This window comes from Strongylocentrotus purpuratus, unplaced genomic scaffold (assembly GCF_000002235.5).
Source record: "Strongylocentrotus purpuratus isolate Spur 01 unplaced genomic scaffold, Spur_5.0 spur5_scaffold_17, whole genome shotgun sequence".
Lineage (NCBI taxonomy): Eukaryota > Metazoa > Echinodermata > Echinoidea > Camarodonta > Strongylocentrotidae > Strongylocentrotus > Strongylocentrotus purpuratus.
Genome location: NW_022145602.1, coordinates 29126555 through 29143379, shown reverse-complemented (window position 1 = coordinate 29143379; position 16825 = coordinate 29126555).

Genomic DNA, 16825 nt, shown 5'->3' with positions numbered 1-16825 from the left:
GCAAAAAATAGGAAAACATGAACATATATAATCGTATCGTAATTTGACCTTCTTGTGGGAATTTTTGCCCCACCACCGCGCCCCGACTGATCTTATCCAGGCTATGCCAATGCGACATTAAGTAGACCAAGCAGGCCCATGAGTTTGCTAATTCAGAAATTGTCATTGTTTATACGACAATTATGTTTTTGTAGAAAGTAGCTTTTAGTAGAACTTATGGACCTACAAATTATTTAGCGGGGTTGGGCCGGACCACGAGCCTACCTACTATCCGGAGAGGGGTGAGACGTGGGGGCACTTTATAATTGTGATTTGTTTGAGACTTTGGGGATAGGGGGCTTGAACACTTTCGGACCTTGACGGTTTTCGCGTCATGTATCGTACACAGAGGTTATGCAATCCGAATAGGAATCAAACATTTTTGTCTTTTTTTGTTGGGGTGAGGGTGATGGGTAAGGAGGTCTGATAAGGTCTTTTTAGTGCAACAAAATTAAAGTAAAACATGCCGTGAGAAATATGTCTTCATTTCTATTTGGGGTGGGATATCTAGCCCTCGTAGCAACAAGAGGGCCTGATATAATGATAAATTTAGAACAAACACAGGAAAAATACGGAATGTAAACATAAATATGAATGCAGGTTCAATACAAAATAAACGTTAATTAATTAATTCGAGACATGGTAAATTCAAAGCAAACACAGCAAATACATGTAATAGTTATTCGAGTCGATATATACATGCTTAAAGGTTCACACACGAAACATAAATAATCAATTACTTTAAATAACCAAACCATAATAAAAAAGAAAATACAATAAAGGGAACAAATAGAACGAAAATTAAGGCTGATGTAAGTTGTCATGAAACAAGATAGATAATTACAGAACAAACATATCATAATATACATACCACCTGTCAATTCGTCGTACACATTGAGAACAGGAATATATTGTTGTGTTTTTTGTTTTGTTTTTGTTAACCATATTAATCTTTATGGAATTTATTATTGTGAAAAAGCATTATATATTGTCATCCTATGCTCACTGTCTCCCACGAGTTTGAAATAGTGTCTTATTGTCGGGGTCATCTCGTAGGAGAGGTTGGTAATCAGAAAGCATATATATATTGTCTTACTCTCACGTTCTAATTTTTTTTCCTGGCCGAGGTGGTTTCCTTGTTAAGTTTATCGTCTTGTCACCAAAGTTTGACTATCAGTTGAGGGGGGGGGGGGGGGAGAGATTTCGCACAAGGGGGACAAATTACGATAAGATTATGTGTGTGTTATATTTTCCTTTTTGTCACCACTGGAGCGGGGGAAATATATTAGCTAGATTATTGGGATGTATTTATATAATTATCAAAGCTAAAAAGAAAATATAGGCCTACTTTTGAAAAGACATAATACAGGGGACGCCACCGTTTGCATAATGCCTTACGATCGCAAAATCGTATCTTATCTGACTTAAAATCTTGAAAATATTTCTTCCTTACATGTGAGGAGGGAAAAAAATCGTGCAATATTGTATATTTACGAAAAGCTTGAATATTGTATATAATCTAACTCCCTACAACCAGGGGCGTCCCAAATGGGGTGTGGGGGTGCGACACCCCCGCCTGTCAGGATATTGTCGGTAAAATTGCGCTGCTGTCGGGAAAAATGAGAAAAGGGGGAGGGGAAAAAGGAGAGGGAAAGGAAAAGCAAAGAAAAGGAAAAGAATGGAAAGAAAGCAAAGAGAAGAGGAGAAAGAAAGAGAAAAAGAGGAAGGAGAGGAAAGAAAGAAAAGGAAAGAAAAGGAAGAGTCGGTACAACGAATCGTCTTCTTTGTCTAATTTATTAATGAAACGTCAAAGCTTCGTGCGGGGAGAGGGGATGGGGGAGGAACTGGAAAATAATTTAGCTCCTGGTCCCGGATTTATAGGGTTAAATTAGTACACATTGGGACATTGGCATTAATATTTGTGTCGGTAATTGTTGGCTATTTTTGTCGGTATTCGGTGGCCCCCCCCCCCCCCCCCCACCCCCACTGAAAAAGGTCTAGCGACGCCCCTGCATACAACCCCCTTTTTGTCGCTTCCTTCCTTTGCTGAAGGTAAGGAACATGATATATCAACCCCTTGATGGCAACACTGCTACAACCCAACCGCACCCCCGTGAAACACAAACAGGCTACGCCATCTATGAACTACTTGGACGAAAATTGACGGTAATATATTTACTTCTACCACGGAAATACTGCAGGGAGGGTAGGCCGAATAATCGGACATTTTCAAAAATGTTTTCAATAAATGTTTTGTACAAATATTCGGGGCCATGTGCCCCCCCCCCCTCCCGCCTAGCCACAGCCGTTGGGTGTCCCCTATCCATTTTTTCGCTTTCTTATTAAAATTGTGTTTTCTGCTTATTTCATTTTCATTTTTTTATGAATAGCAACCCTTAACCCTTATTATGAATAGCGAACCTCATTCCGCGTTATGAATAGCGACCATCATTCGGTTTTATGAACAGCGACCCTCTTCTCGTATTATGAATAGCGACCATCATTTCGTATTATGAATAGCGAACCTTCACTCCTATTATGAACGGCGACCCTCTATTCCTATTATGAATAGCGACCTTCATTTCGTATTATGAATAGCGACCCCCATTTCGTATTATAAAAAGCAAACCTCTACTCCTATTATGAATAGCGACCTTCATTTCGTATTATGAATACCGACCCTCATTTCGTATGATGAATAGCGAACCTATACTTCTATTATGAATAGCGAACCTCATTTCGTATTATGAATAGCGACCCTATGATGAATAGCGATCCTCTATTCCTATTATGAATAGCGAACCTCTATTACTATTATGAATAGCGAATCTCTACTCCTATAATGAATAACGACCCTCAACACCTATTATGAATAGCGACCCTCATTTCGTATTATGAATAGCAACCCTCTATTCCTATTATAAATAGCGACCCTCTATTCCTATTATGAATAGCGACCATCATTTCGTATTATGAATGGCGACCCTCTACTCCTGTTAAGAATAGCGACCCTCTTTCCTATTATGAATAGCGACCCTCATTTCGTATTATGAATAGCGACCCTCTTCTCCTATCATGAATAGCGACCCTCATTTCGTATTATGAATAGCGACCCTCTTTATCGATTATGAATAATGACCCTTATGAATAATGACCCTTATGATTAGCGACCCTCATTTCGTATTATGAATACCGACCCTCATTTCTTATTATGAATAGCGACCCTCTTTCTGTGTTATGAATACCGACCCTTTTGTAATATTATGAATAGGGACCCTTATGAATAAAGAACCCGATTTCGTATTATGAATAGCGACCCTCTTGTAATATTATGAATACCGACCCTCTTCTTTGATTATGAATAGCGGTCCTTATGAATAATGACGTTTTTCTCCAATTATGAAAAGCGGACCTTATGAAAAGCTCGCCTTATGAATAGCGGACCTTATGAATAGCGGTCCTTATGAATAGCGACATCGACCCCTGCAAATAGGACATTAAAAAAGACCTTATTTTCAAATTGGTTTTTCTGCAATATAGATAGGCCTATGTCAATATAAATTTCCCTGATCACGGTCTCTCCATTATAAATTGTGTGTGTAATCTTCAGGTCCTAATGGTGTCGTTATAGAGTCGTTATAAGGCCTTCAAGTTCAGATTTGAGAACATGGTCCAATACAGGGATAATATACAACCCTGGGATTTTGTTTGATGGTCAATAGTGTAACTACAGATGCGCACGTGAGTTACATGCCCCCGCCCCATCTCCAATCATGCAAGTGGTAAAAAAAGAAAAGGAAACCGAGAGAAAAGCTAGAAAATCGAAGAGGAAATCAGAGAAGGGACGAGAAATGAAGAGGCCTGGATCATCCTATCCTATCCCTAATCACTACCCTTTTTTTTTTGTGGTTAATTGATGTTAAATTTTGTAGGTGCCCCTTTATCCGGAAAGTGCTCTCATAATATTAGTTAGTGCGCCCGCTGCCGCCTCTGGGTTAGCCTTTAGTCAAGGCACTCGTGCTGTATATCCCTAAACGCGCCTGAATACATAGACTAATCGCGCGACGACTGTGATCTGTGGGACGAGGTGCGTCAGCATCTCGGCCTTTACTAACCTGAGTGGTTGTTGTAGTTTATTTCTTCTGTTTTGTATTATATTTCCGCTCCCACAGCGGTAGATAATTAGATACAAAGCATCTTACCCAGAAAGCCGGCCAAACCGCCCCTTCCAATCCGACGCACCAATCAGAGTAGACGATTCGAGAAAACTTCGTGCATATTCATTACAACATATATATTCATAAATACATTTTTGAGCGGTTACAGAATATGGCGAGCGACGAAGGAGATCTCTTATCAAAGAGCCTTGAATATGCGGCCGAAAGGTTGAAATTATCATCTTTTAAGGAGTTACAATAACAAGCTATAAAATCAGCATTGAAAGGGAAGATGTATTTGTTAATCTTCCAACGGGTTATGGCAAATCTGCGATTTGTCAAGCCATTTCACTGTGCAAGGACCCCGGCCCCCCACTCAGAGGTCGGAATGACCGCATGCGTGTTGCCAAAATGTCCGGTAAAGGGGTACTTTTCGTGCGACAAAGTCCGGCCCGAGATTTGTAAAAAAAGGGGTGTATTTGACTTTTCACCCGGAGATTTCTTTAAAAAGGGGGTGTTTTTCTTTTTTTCTCTCATATCTTTGAAATCCTGAGAAATTATTCCGAATTTAGGGGGGTACATTGAGCATTTTTCCTGATTTAGGGGGGTCCCCAAGGCAGGAAAAGCCCGCAAAAAGCCCGCGAAAGGGGGGTTCGGAAATGTTGGCAGTCCTCAGATAGGGGGTGCTTTCAAAAAGAGGGTACGAGCATATGCGTACCCTAAATAACACTGAGTGGGGGGGGGGCGGGGCAAGGACTTCTTTGTGCGGACGACCACAGTCGCTGCCAGCACACCATCCCCATCGGCGTCTCCTGATCCCGAAGCTGCCCAGAGTTCGGGGGGGGGGGGGCGGGATGTACTACTCACACCGCACTGCACTGTCCATTGAAGTTATCGTTTCACCTCTTATTTCTTTAATGAAAGAATGTGAACCAAACTTGTCACACACAATAAAATGATATCTTCATTATAAGAAATAGCTAGGAAAACTCTTGCACAGGAATGCATGCAGAATGTACTGCATAGAAGATATCTACCCTTTTTTGCACATCCATTACATTATAGACCTAAGCAGAATTACCAGAATTTGATGTCCTTTTCATTATTTTAATTCACTTGCATGCAGCTAGCTCAGCTGGCCCTGCAAATTCAAAGCTCCATGAACGCATCGTTTTCACACGTACACAGATATTCACGTGTTGTACAATAACAATTCCGACCAGCTGATCGTGCGAACCACTAGAGTCTATGCGTAGGTTAAAATGAAAAACAAGGGAACAAAATGTTACAATAAATCTACTAAAGTAGCAAAATAATGAATACCCTAGTCAATAAGTAGTATATTGTTTTTGATAAATTCATATTTTATTCGAAATTGAACTAAAAATATCTAGTTCATTTGAATACCGATTCCCCCACAATTTCATGGACGAAGCCATTTTAAACACCGCGCGGTTAAAACAATTAGGATTGGCCACGATCATCACTAGCTGACCGGAGTGAAGTTAGAAAGATATTCGATATTCGATATTCGATATTCGATATTCAAAATGCGAATATAAAGCCAGTTTGATATTCGGATTTTTGGATATTCAAAATATCTCAATTCAATACACATAAACATATCTGATATAAGCCTGTTTTAGGTACCCAACCCCTATTGACCGGGACCATCATCTGTTGTCTGATAGATATGAATACAACATACATTTTTATATGACTTTTATCCCGGTCAAAAGGGGATAAGTCACATATCTTAGCAAAAAAAATACATGTCTCTCTTTAAAATATAATTATTCCATACGCATGCATATATGGGATAACGGGGCCTTTTTTTAGGTACCCATCCCCTATTGACCAGGAACATCTTCTGTTGTCTGATAGATATGAATACAACAAACATTTTGATATGACTTTTATCCCGGTCAAAAGGGGATAAGTCGCATATCATCAATAAAGATACCGGTCTGTCTTTAAGAAATAATTATTCCATACACATGCACATATCGGATATATGGGCCTTTTTTAGGTACCCATCCCCTATTGACCGGGACCATCATCTGTTGTCTGATAGATATGAATACAACATACATTTTTATATGACTTTTATCCCGGTCAAAAGGGGATAAGTCACATATCTTAGCAAAAAAAATACATGTCTCTCTTTAAAATATAATTATTCCATACGCATGCATATATGGGATAACGGGGCCTTTTTTTAGGTACCCATCCCCTATTGACCAGGAACATCTTCTGTTGTCTGATAGATATGAATACAACAAACATTTTGATATGACTTTTATCCCGGTCAAAAGGGGATAAGTCGCATATCATCAATAAAGATACCGGTCTGTCTTTAAGAAATAATTATTCCATACACATGCACATATCGGATATATGGGCCTTTTTTAGGTACCCATCCCCTATTGACCGGGACCATCATCTGTTGTCTGATAGATATGAATACCACGAACATTTTTATATGACTTTTATCCCGGTCAAAAGGGGATAATTCACAAATCTTATCAATAAAGATACCGGTCTGTCTTTAAAATATAATTATTCCATACACATTCACATATCGGATATGTGGGCCTTTTTTAGGTACCCATCCCCTATTGACCGGGACCATCATCTGTTGTCTGATAGATATGAAAACAAGAAACATTTTGATATGACTTTTATCCCGGTCAAAAGGGAATAAGTCACATATCTTAGCAAAAAAAAATACATGTCTCTCTTTCAAATATAATTATTCCATACGCATGCATATATGGGATAACGGGGCCTTTTTTTAGGTACCCATCCCCTGTTGACCAGGAACATCTTCTGTTGTCTGATAGATATGAATACAACAAACATTTTGATATGACTTTTATCCCGGTCAAAAGGGGATAAGTCACATATCATCAATAAAGATACCGGTCTGTTTTTAAGAAATAATTATTCCATACACATGCACATATCGGATGAATGGGCCTTTTTTAGATACCCATCCCCTATTGACCGGGACCATCATTTGTTGTCTGATAGATATGAATAAAACATACATTTTTATATGACTTTTATCCCGGTCAAAAGGGGATAAGTCACATATCATCAATAAAGATACCGGTCTGTCTTTAAGAAATAATTATTCCATACACATGCACATATCGGATATATGGGCATTTTTTTTAGGTACCCATCCCCTATTGACCAGGACCATCATCTGTTGTCTGATAGATATGAATACAACAATCATTTTGATATGACTTTTATCCCGGTCAAAAGGGGATAAGTCGCATATCATCAATAAAGATACCGGTCTGTCTTTAAGAAATAATTATTCCATACACATGCACATATCGGATATATGGGCCTTTTTTAGGTACCCATCCCCTATTGACCGGGACCATCATCTGTTGTCTGATAGATATGAATACAACATACATTTTTATATGACTTTTATCCCGGTCAAAAGGGGATAAGTCACATATCTTAGCAAAAAAAATACATGTCTCTCTTTAAAATATAATTATTCCATACGCATGCATATATGGGATAACGGGGCCTTTTTTTAGGTACCCATCCCCTATTGACCAGGAACATCTTCTGTTGTCTGATAGATATGAATACAACAAACATTTTGATATGACTTTTATCCCGGTCAAAAGGGGATAAGTCGCATATCATCAATAAAGATACCGGTCTGTCTTTAAGAAATAATTATTCCATACACATGCACATATCGGATATATGGGCCTTTTTTAGGTACCCATCCCCTATTGACCGGGACCATCATCTGTTGTCTGATAGATATGAATACAACAATCATTTTGATATGAATTTTATCCCGGTCAAAAGGGGATAATTCACAAATCTTATCAATAAAGATACCGGTCTGTCTTTAAAATATAATTATTCCATACACATTCACATATCGGATATGTGGGCCTTTTTTAGGTACCCATCCCCTATTGACCGGGACCATCATCTGTTGTCTGATAGATATGAAAACAAGAAACATTTTGATATGACTTTTATCCCGGTCAAAAAGGGATAAGTCACATATCTTAGCAAAAAAAATACATGTCTCTCTTTAAAATATAATTATTCCATACGCATGCATATATGGGATAACGGGGCCTTTTTTTAGGTACCCATCCCCTATTGACCAGGAACATCTTCTGTTGTCTGATAGATATGAATACAACAAACATTTTGATATGACTTTTATCCCGGTCAAAAGGGGATAAGTCGCATATCATCAATAAAGATACCGGTCTGTCTTTAAGAAATAATTATTCCATACACATGCACATATCGGATATATGGGCCTTTTTTAGGTACCCATCCCCTATTGACCTGGACCATCATCTGTTGTCTGATAGATATGAATACCACGAACATTTTTATATGACTTTTATCCCGGTCAAAAGGGGATAATTCACAAATCTTATCAATAAAGATACCGGTCTGTCTTTAAAATATAATTATTCCATACACATTCACATATCGGATATGTGGGCCTTTTTTAGGTACCCATCCCCTATTGACCGGGACCATCATCTGTTGTCTGATAGATATGAAAACAAGAAACATTTTGATATGACTTTTATCCCGGTCAAAAGGGGATAAGTCACATATCTTAGCAAAAAAAAATACATGTCTCTCTTTCAAATATAATTATTCCATACGCATGCATATATGGGATAACGGGGCCTTTTTTTAGGTACCCATCCCCTGTTGACCAGGAACATCTTCTGTTGTCTGATAGATATGAATACAACAAACATTTTGATATGACTTTTATCCCGGTCAAAAGGGGATAAGTCACATATCATCAATAAAGATACCGGTCTGTTTTTAAGAAATAATTATTCCATACACATGCACATATCGGATGAATGGGCCTTTTTTAGATACCCATCCCCTATTGACCGGGACCATCATTTGTTGTCTGATAGATATGAATAAAACATACATTTTTATATGACTTTTATCCCGGTCAAAAGGGGATAAGTCACATATCATCAATAAAGATACCGGTCTGTCTTTAAGAAATAATTATTCCATACACATGCACATATCGGATATATGGGCATTTTTTTTAGGTACCCATCCCCTATTGACCAGGACCATCATCTGTTGTCTGATAGATATGAATACAACAATCATTTTGATATGACTTTTATCCCGGTCAAAAGGGGATAAGTCACATATCATCAATAAAGATACCGGTCTGTCTTTAAGAAATAATTATTCCATACACATGCACATATCGGATATATGGGCATTTTTTTAGGTACCCATCCCCTATTGACCGGGACCATCATCTGTTGTCTGATAGATATGAATACAGCAAACATATTTATATGACTTTTATCCCGGTCAAAAGGGGATAAGTCACATATCTTAGCAAAAAAAATACATGTCTCTCTTTCAAATATAATTATTCCATACGCATGCATATATGGGATAACGGGGCCTTTTTTTAGGTACCCATCCCCTATTGACCAGGAACATCTTCTGTTGTCTGATAGATATGAATACAACAAACATTTTTATATGACTTTTATCCCGGTCAAAATTGGATAAGTCACATATCATCAATAAAGATACCGGTCTGTCTTTAAGAAATAATTATTCCATACACATGCACATATCGGATATATGGGCCTTTCTTAGGTACCCATCCCCTATTGACCGGGACCATCATCTGTTGTCTGATAGATATGAATAAAACATTCATTTTTATATGACTTTTATTCCGGTCAAAAGGGGATAAGTCACATATCATCAATAAAGATACCGGTCTGTCTTTAAGAAATAATTATTCCATACACATGCACATATCGGATATATGGGCATTTTTTTTAGGTACCCATCCCCTATTGACCAGGACCATCATCTGTTGTCTGATAGATATGAATACAACAATCATTTTGATATGACTTTTATCCCGGTCAAAAGGGGATAAGTCACATATCATCAATAAAGATACCGGTTTGTCTTTAAGAAATAATTATTCCATACACATGCACATATCGGATATATGGGCATTTTTTTTAGGTACCCATCCCCTATTGACCGGAACCATCATCTGTTGTCTGATAGATATGAATACAGCAAACATATTTATATGACTTTTATCCCGGTCAAAAGGGGATAAGTCACATATCTTAGCATCAAAAATACATGTCTCTCTTTAAGAAATAATTATTCCATACGCATGCATTTATGGGATAATGGGGCCTTTTTTTAGGTACCCATCCCGTATTGACCAGGAACATCTTCTGTTGTCTGATAGATATGAATACAACAAACATTTTTATATGACTTTTATCCCGGTCAAAATGGGATAAGTCACATATCATCAATAAAGATACCGGTCTGTCTTTAAGAAATAATTATTCCATACACATGCACATATCGGATATATGGGCCTTTTTTAGGTACCCATCCCCTATTGACCGGGACCATCATCTGTTGTCTGATAGATATGAATACAACGAACATTTTTATATGACTTTTATCCCGGTCAAAAGGGGATAAGTCACAAATCTTATCAATAAAGATACCGGTCTGTCTTTAAAATATAATTATTCCATACACATTCACATATCGGATATGTGGGCCTTTTTTAGGTACCCATCCCCCATTGACCGGGACCATCATCTGTTGTCTGATAGATATGAAAACAAGAAACATTTTGATATGACTTTTATCCCGGTCAAAAGGGGATAAGTCACATATCTTAGCAAAAAAAATACATGTCTCTCTTTCAAATATAATTATTCCATACGCATGCATATATGGGATAACGGGGCTTTTTTTTAGGTACCCATCCCCTATTGACCAGGAACATCTTCTGTTGTCTGATAAAAATGAAAACAACAAACATTTTGATATGACTTTTATCCCGGTCAAAAGGGGATAAGTCACATATCATCAATAAAGATACCGGTCTGTTTTTAAGAAATAATTATTCCATACACATGCACATATCGGATAAATGGGCCTTTTTTAGGTACCCATCCCCTATTGACCAAGAACAACATCTGTTGTCTGATATATATGAATACAAAAAACATTTTGATATGACTTTTATCCCAGTCAAAAGGGGATAAGTGACATATCTTATTTAAAAAGATACATGTCTCTCTTTAAAATATAATTATTCCATACACATGCATATATCGGATAACGGGGCCTTTTTTAGGTACCCATCCCCTATTGACCAGGACCATCATCTGTTGTCTGATAGATATGAATACAACAATCATTTTGATATGACTTTTATCCCGGTCAAAAGGGGATAAGTCACATATCATCAATAAAGATACCGGTCTGTCTTTAAGAAATAATTATTCCATACACATGCACATATCGGATATATGGGCATTTTTTTTAGGTACCCATCCCCTATTGACCGGAACCATCATCTGTTGTCTGATAGATATGAATACAGCAAACATATTTATATGACTTTTATCCCGGTCAAAAGGGGATAAGTCACATATCTTAGCATCAAAAATACATGTCTCTCTTTAAGAAATAATTATTCCATACACATGCATATATCGGATAACGGGGCCTTTTTTTAGGTACCCATCCCCTATTGACCAGGACCATCATCTGTTGTCTGATAGATATGAATACAACAAACATTTTGATATGACTTTTATCCCGGTCAAAAGGGGATAAGTCACATATCTTAGCATCAAAAATACATGTCTCTCTTTAAGAAATAATTATTCCATACACATGCACATATCGGATATATGGGCCTTTTTTAGGTACCCATCCCCTATTGACCGGGACCATCATCTGTTGTCTGATAGATATGAATACAACGAACATTTTTATATGACTTTTATCCCGGTCAAAAGGGGATAAGTCACAAATCTTATCAATAAAGATACCGGTCTGTCTTTAAAATATAATTATTCCATACACATTCACATATCGGATATGTGGGCCTTTTTTAGGTACCCATCCCCCATTGACCGGGACCATCATCTGTTGTCTGATAGATATGAAAACAAGAAACATTTTGATATGACTTTTATCCCGGTCAAAAGGGGATAAGTCACATATCTTAGCAAAAAAAATACATGTCTCTCTTTCAAATATAATTATTCCATACGCATGCATATATGGGATAACGGGGCTTTTTTTTAGGTACCCATCCCCTATTGACCAGGAACATCTTCTGTTGTCTGATAAAAATGAAAACAACAAACATTTTGATATGACTTTTATCCCGGTCAAAAGGGGATAAGTCACATATCATCAATAAAGATACCGGTCTGTTTTTAAGAAATAATTATTCCATACACATGCACATATCGGATAAATGGGCCTTTTTTAGGTACCCATCCCCTATTGACCAAGAACAACATCTGTTGTCTGATATATATGAATACAAAAAACATTTTGATATGACTTTTATCCCAGTCAAAAGGGGATAAGTGACATATCTTATTTAAAAAGATACATGTCTCTCTTTAAAATATAATTATTCCATACACATGCATATATCGGATAACGGGGCCTTTTTTAGGTACCCATCCCCTATTGACCAGGACCATCATCTGTTGTCTGATAGATATGAATACAACAATCATTTTGATATGACTTTTATCCCGGTCAAAAGGGGATAAGTCACATATCATCAATAAAGATACCGGTCTGTCTTTAAGAAATAATTATTCCATACACATGCACATATCGGATATATGGGCATTTTTTTTAGGTACCCATCCCCTATTGACCGGAACCATCATCTGTTGTCTGATAGATATGAATACAGCAAACATATTTATATGACTTTTATCCCGGTCAAAAGGGGATAAGTCACATATCTTAGCATCAAAAATACATGTCTCTCTTTAAGAAATAATTATTCCATACACATGCATATATCGGATAACGGGGCCTTTTTTTAGGTACCCATCCCCTATTGACCAGGACCATCATCTGTTGTCTGATAGATATGAATACAACAAACATTTTGATATGACTTTTATCCCGGTCAAAAGGGGATAAGTCACATCTTATCAAAAAAGATACATGTCTCTCTTTAAAATATAATTATTCCATACACATGCATATATCGGATAGCGGGGACATTTTGTAGGTACCCATCCCCTATTGACCGGGACCATCATCTGTTGTCTGATATAAATGAAAACAAGAAACATTTTGATATGAATTTTATCCCGGTCAAAAGGGGATAAGTCACATATCTTAGCAAAAAAGATACATGTCTCTCTTTCAAATATAATTATTCCATACACATGCATAATATCGGATATATAATTATTATGTGCCTTTTTTAAGGTACCCATCCCCTATTGACCGGGACCATCATCTAGTGTCTGATAGATATGAATACAAGAAACATTTTGATATGACTTTTATCCCAGTCAAAAGGGGATAAGTGACATATCTTATTTAAAAAGATACATGTCTCTCTTTAAGAAATAATTATTCCATACACATGCATATATCGGATAACGGGGCCTTTTTTAGGTACCCATCCCCTATTGACCAGGAACAACATCTGTTGTCTGATATATATGAATACAACAAACATTTTGATATGACTTTCATCCCGGTCAAAAGGGGATAAGTCACATCTTATCAAAAAAGATACATGTCTCTCTTTAAAATATAATTATTCCATACACATGCATATATCGGATAACGGGGCCTTTTTTTAGGTACCCATCCCCTATTGACCAGGACCATCATCTGTTGTCTGATAGATATGAATACAACAAACATTTTGATATGACTTTTATCCCGGTCAAAAGGGGATAAGTCACATATCATCAATAAAGATACATGTCTCTCTTTAAAATATAATTATTCCATAACATGCATATATCGGATTATATGGGCCTGTTTTAGGTACCCATCCCCTATTGACCGGGACCAGCCTCTGTTGTCTAATTGATGTGCATATAGCAAACGATTTGAAATGAATTATAATAGGGAATTAATAGGGAATAACTTACATATCTTTTAATTTAAATCAACATTGTTTATTCTGTCTTTAAATACTTTGTTAAATTGTACACTTGGTTTTTCACTAATATATTTATATTTTTTTAAACTGAAGCACCCTCTAAACCAAAACGTTTTTTTTAGGTTTTAGGTTTTAAAAAATATCCGGGGGGGGGGGCTCTGCCTCCTGAACACCTCTGTACCCCACCCGTAAACTGCACCCTGATTGTACGTAACTATACTTACCACGTCGCTCAATATGCGCGCCAAAATAAACATGAAAAAACATATTATGCAGTAGATTCAATATTTTAACCTGATAAATAGCTTCAGAGTTCTGATAATTCATTGTCATGTACGCAAAAGATTAACCAATTCACAGTCATACTTATTAAACTGCCAAATTGAGAGTGCTAAAACAATGGGTTGACCCTATCCATTTAAAAAAAAACACATTGAAAACATTGTTCATTGAGAACATAATTATAGAATACACAGTATACATTGAACTTTAAACACACTATTAAAAAGAGAAGCAAAGAGAAGAGTAAGAAATGAAAGATATAGATAATGAACATGACATGGGAAATTGCAAAAGAACCCAGTAAAGGTTCTGTCGAGGCAATCCCCAGCCTAATAAAATACCTACATTTTTACTGATAAAGAACTAAAAATTCATAGTGACATTATGGCAAAGAAGAGTTTAAAAGGTATAACAGTTATAACAGTTGGGATGGATTAATTATTTTGTAGAGTTTGTGAATAAAAAAAGTTAAGTTTTGATCTAAAAGAATTAAGAAACGAAATTGTTTGAACATAATGAGGAAGAGAGTTCCATTTTGACGGTCCTTTTGATTTGAAAGAAAAAGATGATATTTTTATATTTTTCGACATAGTAATTTTCTGGATTTCTGGTATAATAAGTATGCATTTCTGTTTTACATTTAATAATAGAGGCAAGATTATATGGTAATTTGTTATGTTTATGTTTAAAGACCATTAATGAGATACAGTAGTCATACAATTGATATATTGTGAGAAGATTAAGTTTTTTGAATAGTGGTTGTAAAGGAGCAGTATAGTGAGACATTGAACATATTCTTACAATTATTTTTTTGCAATTTCAATAATCTAGGAGCCTGCTGGGATATGTATTGGCCCATACAACTATATTTTGTTTAGATATAGTAGATATATGTTCGACCCATGATAAATGTTCATCGATAACAACTCCTAAGAAATTTGTAGATTGGACACGTTTCATAAATACATTATTCATACTAATATTAAGATTGGTAAATAAATTTTCTGTAATTGTATTTTTGCTTATGATGAAAGTATACAAAGCTAGATTTGGAAGTGTTAAGAGATAACTTATAACAATTAAACCACTGTGAAACATGGCATAACTCCGCATTAAGAAATTGACATAAATCATAGATTTTTTCAAAGATATTTGTGTAATCAGCAAAAAGAATGAATTTTACACTAGGAAAGGATCTGATATGTCGGAAATCAATGTACCACAGGGGAAAAACATAATTGTCAGCGAAATATAAAAGCCACCAAACTCAAATTATGCTGATTGTATTGATGCATTACAATCTATGTTAACATCACCGCCCTTTAATGATAAACATTATATGATGATGGCGATTTTAATCTTAACCTATTTATTTATAATGACAAACTATATGTCGAGATTTCTTGGATATCATGACTTCAAAACCACTTTCCCAAGTACATGTATAACTAAACCAACACAAATTTCTGATAATGCATCGACACTTTAATATTGATAACGTGTTCTCTAATATTTCCAATTGTATGGATCGAGGCATTATAGTTTCCGACATATCATATCCTTTCCTAGTGTTTACATGGGGGGGGGGGGCACTCGTTTTTCCTAAAGTTCATTTTTCCGAAGGTTCGTTTTTCCGAAGGTTCATATTTCCGAATCATAAATGTCCCATGCCTGGGGGTTCATAATTCCCGAAATGAAAAAGGGTTCGTAATTCCGAACATTTTGTTGCATTATTTCGAAGGTTCGACCTGACTGCTAAGAAAGCATTAATGCTTGTAAGTAAGCAACCAGACGGCCGACGGCTTTAGGTCCTCTCCGAGGGACATGGTAATGAGGATTAATGCCTTACCAAAGGGCACTAGCGCATCACCTTGGTTTCGAATCCGGATTACGAGACCACTGTCCTACTGAATGAGCTATCGCGCCTCCTTCTATATTTCGAAGGTTCTTTATTCCGAAGGTTCTTTATTCCGAAGGTTCATTTATCCGAAGGTTCATATTTCCGAAAATGAAAAAGGGTTCATAATTCCGAAAATTAAATCGGGTTCATAATTCCGAAAGTGAAAAAGGGTTCCTAATTCCGAAAATGAAATAGGGTTCGTATTTCCGAAAATGGAAAATGGTTCATAATTCCGAAAATGAAATAAGGTTCGTAATTCTGAAAATGAATAGGATTCGTAATCCCGAAAATGGAAAAGGGTACCTGAACAAGAAGCCGAGACAGCCCCTCTCCCCATAAGAGATCCACAAGGACTGGAGAGAGAGAGAGGAAGAGAGAGAGAGAGAGAGAGCTAGAGAGACAGATCAGAGGAAGACAGAGACAAAGACA